Below are 6,572 nucleotides of genomic sequence, written 5' to 3'. Positions count from 1 at the left end.
TTCCTTCCGGCAAGTGCACGGTTATCGTCGTCAAGTAAAAACTCACAATAGAGTGAGGTCGAATCCCACAAGGATTGGTTGAGTGAGCAATTCGGATTAGAAGTGTGTTCTAGTTGAGCGGAATCAAGATTTGCGATGAGAATTGCGGAATGTAAAATTGGCGGGAAAAGTAAATGACAAGAAAATTAAATGGATGAATCTTAAATTGCATGAATTAAAGAGCGGAATGTAAATTGTTGAAATTAAAAGGGAATGGGGATGATTGCAAGAATTGAATTGCAGAATGTAAAGAGAAAGTAGAAATCAGAAATGGGGAATTCATTGGGTTTAGGAGATATTGAAATCTCCGAATCAAAACATGTATATCTCTTCCTCAACCAATGCATTCATTGAATTTTGCTTGGCAATCTTATATGATTGGATCCCAATTCCTTGGCTCACCAATGCTCTCTAAAAACAAACAAATTCCCAATCCCTTGGTTTAAATGTTCATAAGAAGAGATGATGCTTGATCACTGATTATACCACACAATTTCATGAACCACAATTTGGTAGGATTACATGTCACAATATCCATCCAAACCCCAATCCAATCCACTGTGAGAAAGCTCTCTAGCATGAATCCTCCATTCCTTCCCAAGGCTCCGAAGGATTCCAAGTATGAGTAGTTTCTTTCCCAAGACAACTACTCAATGGAATTAGATCGAGAAGCTTTCTAACAAAATTCAAGAGAAAAGATTGAAGAAGAAGATAAACTATTATTGATTCATTGAATTACAATAGAGCTCCCTAACCCAATGAAAGGGGGTTTAGTGAGTCATAGCTCTGAATTCAATTACAAAGAAAAGGAAAACTAGCTAAAAGTGAAAGTAAAAAGTCCCCTTCAGGGGCTGGATTCCCCTTCAATCCCCCGTGTGTGTCAAATGTAGAAACTAAGGCCTTTAAATAGGCTCCCTAAATTACAAAATGAAAATGAAATTCAAAGCAAATTACAATCAAATGAAAATAAACTATTCTAGATGATTCTTGTGGCCTTGATTTGGTGTTGTTGATGGGCCTTGCTTGCTTGAAGGGTAGAGTGACATAATTGATCCAAAAGGATAATGATCCATTAAACTACACTCAAATGTTGCACCCCCTTTCTTGAGTCGTCACTTTGTTCTCTTGTCAACCTTGCCAATTTGATGCCAAATATAGACTATTATACCTCGTTAGAAAGCTATGGATGTCAGCTTTCTAACGCAACTGGAAGAACCTCAATTGGATCTCTACAACTCGAGTTATACTCCATGGAAGGTGAAGAGGTCAGCTGGCCTGATTGCATGTTGGTACTATGCTCTTCTATGCACATTACGGGGCTGTTTTCTCCCTCAATTTTTAGTATCCACCATGCATGCCATATATTCTTGGAAAGCTCTAGATGTCTTCTTTCCAATGCATTTTGAATCACCTCATTTGGAGTTTTGTAGCTCAAGTTATTTATGTTTGAAGAAGGCATGGTCAAGCTGTTCCATATAACACGTTTAAGCTTCAGTTTAAGGTTAAACTGAAGCTTAAACGTGGAAATGGAAAAGGTAGCCCTGGAGGTCGAACACGTTTAAGCTCCAGTTTGAGGTCAAACTGGAGCTTAAACGTGGAAATGGAGAGAGCAACCCTGGAGGGGAAAACTTGGTCGAACACGTTTAAGCTCCAGTTTGAGGTCAAACTGGAGCTTAAACGTGGAAATGGCTCCCTGGTGCTTTTCCCATTCTGGCGTTTAACCTCCAGTTTAAGGTTAAACTGGAGGTTAAACGTGGAACTCCTTCCTGAGTGGCATTATCATTCTGGCGTTTAACCTCCAGTTTGAGGTCAAACTGGAGGTTAAACGTGGAATGCTTCTTTGGTGAGACTTTTCATTCTGGCGTTTAACCTCCAGTTTAAGGTTAAACTGGAGGTTAAACTTCAATTCTAGCATTTCTTAGCCTTCATGATTCTGGCGTTTAAACTCCAGTTTAGGCTTAAACTGGAACTTAAACTCCACATTTGATATTCAAGCTTCCTTTATTGATTTTGTTGCTTCCTTGCTTAGCCTCTTCTTCCCTGAAATCATCCAAACAATTGCATCAAAGTCTTGCAAAATTTCATGAGAAATCTTCCATTCATAGCATTCAAGTAATATAACTAAAAACTCATGGAATTTGCATCAAAATCTTCATGTTGAATGATTTAAGACAAGCATGACTATTTGGCCCAAATGATTACTTAAGGCTCAAGAAAATGCATAAAACAACTAAAAATAAAAGAAAAAGGCTAGTGAAACTAGCCTAAGATGCCTTGGCATCACAACACCAAACTTAATCCTTGCTTGTCCCCAAGCAAGTTCTGAATTATTGAGAAAAAAGAATGAAACAGAAAGTAAATTCATTAGCCATATCAGTAAGTAATTGACATTGAATAATGGGGTGTTCATGCAGAAAGTTGTTGCAGCATCACTTTATTGTTTTTTAGGTAAGAATGTCACTTTTTATGTTTCCACTAAACACTGCTATGGCCTCTTGTTATTCACATATCCTTGGCAAGTTTCTTTTCTTTGTTTTTCTTTTCCTTTGAGCTTATTTGCTCCTTGTTGCTCAGTGTCATGTGTTGCACAAGCCTTTGGCATTTTTTTTTCTTATCAGTGCACTACACATATCCACTACAGGCATTTTAGTTCACATTTCTTCTTGAGACATTGGTGCCCAGCACCTCTTTGTGTGACTAAATGTTTTGTATTTAGGTTGCTCTTGATAATGGACTTTTGGTTGATAATCCCGGGTTAGTTAACCCAAGTTACCAAGTGTTGAAACACTCCTCAGAACCTATTCATCCAAGCATATCCTTAATACATAAACACCACAGGCATTTGTCTCAGAAGTTCAAACCATTGGTGCCTAGCTTATTTTCTCAATTTTTTTGCTTTTTGGTTGCCCTTTTTCAGTGGCTTTTTCTTCTTCTTTTTCTTTCTTTTTCATGGCCAAAGACATTTATTCATCAAGATCCATAGACAGCATCCTAATTTCCACTAAAAGTGACAATTCTAACTTAATTTCTTAGTGAGCTGACTATTCAATCAAACATGCATACCACCACTTAATCTTATTTGATTTCTTACTAAATGGAATTGAGTTACTTTTGTTCAAACTTTTCTTTTATTTTTTTTGGAAACAGAACAAGCATGGCAATCATACATTTAAGCAAGTGAAGTTTATCCAGACACTTAGACTATCACTTATTTGGAAATTAAACAAACAGACAAACAAAAACTGCAATGACTCAAACTTAAAGCAGGGGTGCATGCAAACTTCCAATATCAGCAATTCAAAGTACAAGCAATTAAGTGACAATACAACCTTTTATCATCTTCTTTGTTGTTCATCATCCTTCCTAGCCTTGGTGTTCTCTTTGATGATGATGTATATTCCTTCCATGAGATTGATTGTCTTCCTGCAAAGCTATTAGAAGTTGCTTGTTCCCCAAGCACTTTGAGAATTGGTTAGCATGCATGGATGTTTGTAGGCCTCTGAACTTAGATTGGTGTGTGAACACCAAACTTAGTTCCTTGCCATATGCAGCAATTTGGATCATATGCAGAAAACCTCATGTGCTTTTATTAAGAAAATAACTATGAACTAGAAAAAGAAACTATGAACTAGAAATTAAACTATTGTTTAAGTAGTTTCCCTGATTGGTTGGAGCTAGTGACTAGTCATGCTGAGGTAGAAATGTGCTTTTAATGAAGTTTTTTTTTTTGGTGGAACACCAAACTTAGAATCTCACATTCACCCTTGAATTGTTTTGGTGTGCAACACCAAACTTAGCTCCTTGCAATACAGATAAATCTACTTAACTCTTTTATTGAAATAACTAGAAAAGAAAAACTACCTTTGGTTGGGTTGCCTCCCAACAAGCACTTCTTTAACGTCATTAGCTTGACATGCTGTTCCTGACTTTCTTCCTCTTCTTCCAGTTTGTTAAGAGGAATGACTTCAAGTGGATAAAGGAGCTAGTTAGTGCCCCTTGTTGTGAATGCTTCTTTCCAGCAAGCTTTCCCTTGTGATTGGCTTGAGTGAACTTGCTTGTTGGCTCAGGAGTTGGATTGTTCTTCGACCTTCTCTTCTTCATGGATATGATCCTTTGTTTCTCGGTCACAATCCTCATTTTGGTGCTTGTTTCTACTGCCTTCACATCCTTGATCTCAGAACTTGGTTGTTGTTGGACAGTTGGAGTATCCTGTTCATCAAAAGCTTCCTGAATTTGTGGTTCAATGAACCCTTCCTCTTTGCAACTCTCTGTGTCATTGGAGTGTGATCTCCCTTGATTGACTTTCTCCCTTTCTTGTTCTTCTGATTCCTCCCTTGGGTTTGCCATGGTATCACTAGAAGAATTGTGGGTAGGGATTTGCTTTGATAGATATCCAATTTGTGCTTCTAGCTTTTGAATGGCAACACCATGATTTTGTAAGTTGGATATCACTTCTTCCTTAAAGCTTTTCAAATCGGCCACATCTCTGCCCATAGTTGCAATCATTCCTTCTATCCTGTTTAATTGATCTTGAAATTGTTGGTTCGGATTGGATTGATGAGGTTGATTATCTTGGCTGTGATATGGTGGCTGGGAGTATGTGTTTTGTATGGGCTGATAGAGTCTTTGGTTGGCGTGTTGGTAGTGGTATGACTCTTGTGGATAGTGAAATGAATTGTATGAATTTGAGAAGGAATTTTGTGCTGAGAAATGCTCAAGTGATGAAGAATTTGGATATGTAAAACTAGGAGGTGAGGTTGGATAATTCAGAGGTGATGGCTCTTGATGAATGGGGTGTGAATAAGTGAAATCTCTTTGGTTTTGATCTTCCCAGCCACAACTTGAGTAGTGATCAAATTCACCAAAACATGGACCATTTTGTGGCTCTGGGAAGTACCCCGTTTCCTGTTCCTGATATTCCCACCCACCATGAGCATAATAACATGAATCATTCTGTGGTGGTGGAGAGTTTCTCATGGATTTTGATTGACCAAAAGATGATGGATACTCCTTTCTTTTTTGCAATGTGCCCAGTCTCAAACAATACTCATCCAAAGATAGTGGAAATCCCATAGTGAGGCAATATCACAAACAGCTAGTGGTTAGTATGCTAACAAGTGAATAAGCAAAGAAAACAAATTAAAATTTGCAGAAATTAGCAGTAATAAACTGAAACAAAAACTATTAACAAAAGAAAAGAAAAATTGCTCAATCTAGTTAACTTCCAATTTGAGAATTGTCAATCGAAAACCAATCCCCGGCAACGGCGCCATAAACTTGATGCACATAAACTTGTTATGCTACGATTTAGGAAATTGCACTATCGGCAAAATTCCTTCCGGCAAGTGCACCGGTTATCGTCGTCAAGTAAAAACTCACAATAGAGTGAGGTCGAATCCCACAAGGATTGGTTGAGTGAGCAATTCGGATTAGAAGTGTGTTCTAGTTGAGCGGAATCAAGATTTGCGATGAGAATTGCGGAATGTAAAATTGGCGGGAAAAGTAAATGACAAGAAAATTAAATGGCTGAATCTTAAATTGCATGAATTAAAGAGCGGAATGTAAATTGCTGAAATTAAAAGGGAATGGGGATGATTGCAAGAATTGAATTGCAGAATGTAAAGAGAAAGTAGAAATCAGAAATGGGGAATTCATTGGGTTTAGGAGATATTGAAATCTCCGAATCAAAACATGTATATCTCTTCCTCAACCAATGCATTCATTGAATTTTGCTTGGCAATCTTATATGATTGGATCCCAATTCCTTGGCTCACCAATGCTCTCTAAAAACAAACAAATTCCCAATCCCTTGGTTTAAATGTTCATAAGAAGAGATGATGCTTGATCACTGATTATACCACACAATTTCATGAACCACAATTTGGTAGGATTACATGTCACAATATCCATCCAAACCCCAATCCAATCCACTGTGAGAAAGCTTCTCTAGCATGAATCCTCCATTCCTTTCCCAAGGCTCCGAAGGATTCCAAGTATGAGTAGTTTCTTTCCCAAGACAACTACTCAATGGAATTAGATCGAGAAGCTTTCTAACAAAATTCAAGAGAAAAGATTGAAGAAGAAGATAAACTATTATTGATTCATTGAATTACAATAGAGCTCCCTAACCCAATGAAAGGGGGTTTAGTGAGTCATAGCTCTGAATTCAATTACAAAGAAAAGGAAAACTAGCTAAAAGTGAAAGTAAAAAGTCCCCTTCAGGGGCTGGATTCCCCTTCAATCCCCCGTGTGTGTCAAATGTAGAAACTAAGGCCTTTAAATAGGCTCCCTAAATTACAAAATGAAAATGAAATTCAAAGCAAATTACAATCAAATGAAAATAAACTATTCTAGATGATTCTTGTGGCCTTGATTTGGTGTTGTTGATGGGCCTTGCTTGCTTGAAGGGTAGAGTGACATAATTGATCCAAAAAGGATAATGATCCATTAAACTACACTCAAATGTTGCACCCCCTTTCTTGAGTCGTCACTTTGTTCTCTTGTCAACCTTGCCAATTTGATGCCAAATATAG

Source organism: Arachis hypogaea, chromosome 19, assembly GCF_003086295.3.
Source record: "Arachis hypogaea cultivar Tifrunner chromosome 19, arahy.Tifrunner.gnm2.J5K5, whole genome shotgun sequence".
NCBI lineage: Eukaryota > Viridiplantae > Streptophyta > Magnoliopsida > Fabales > Fabaceae > Arachis > Arachis hypogaea.
The sequence above is the reverse complement of the archived record's forward strand: the minus strand, read 5'-3'. Positions refer to the sequence as shown.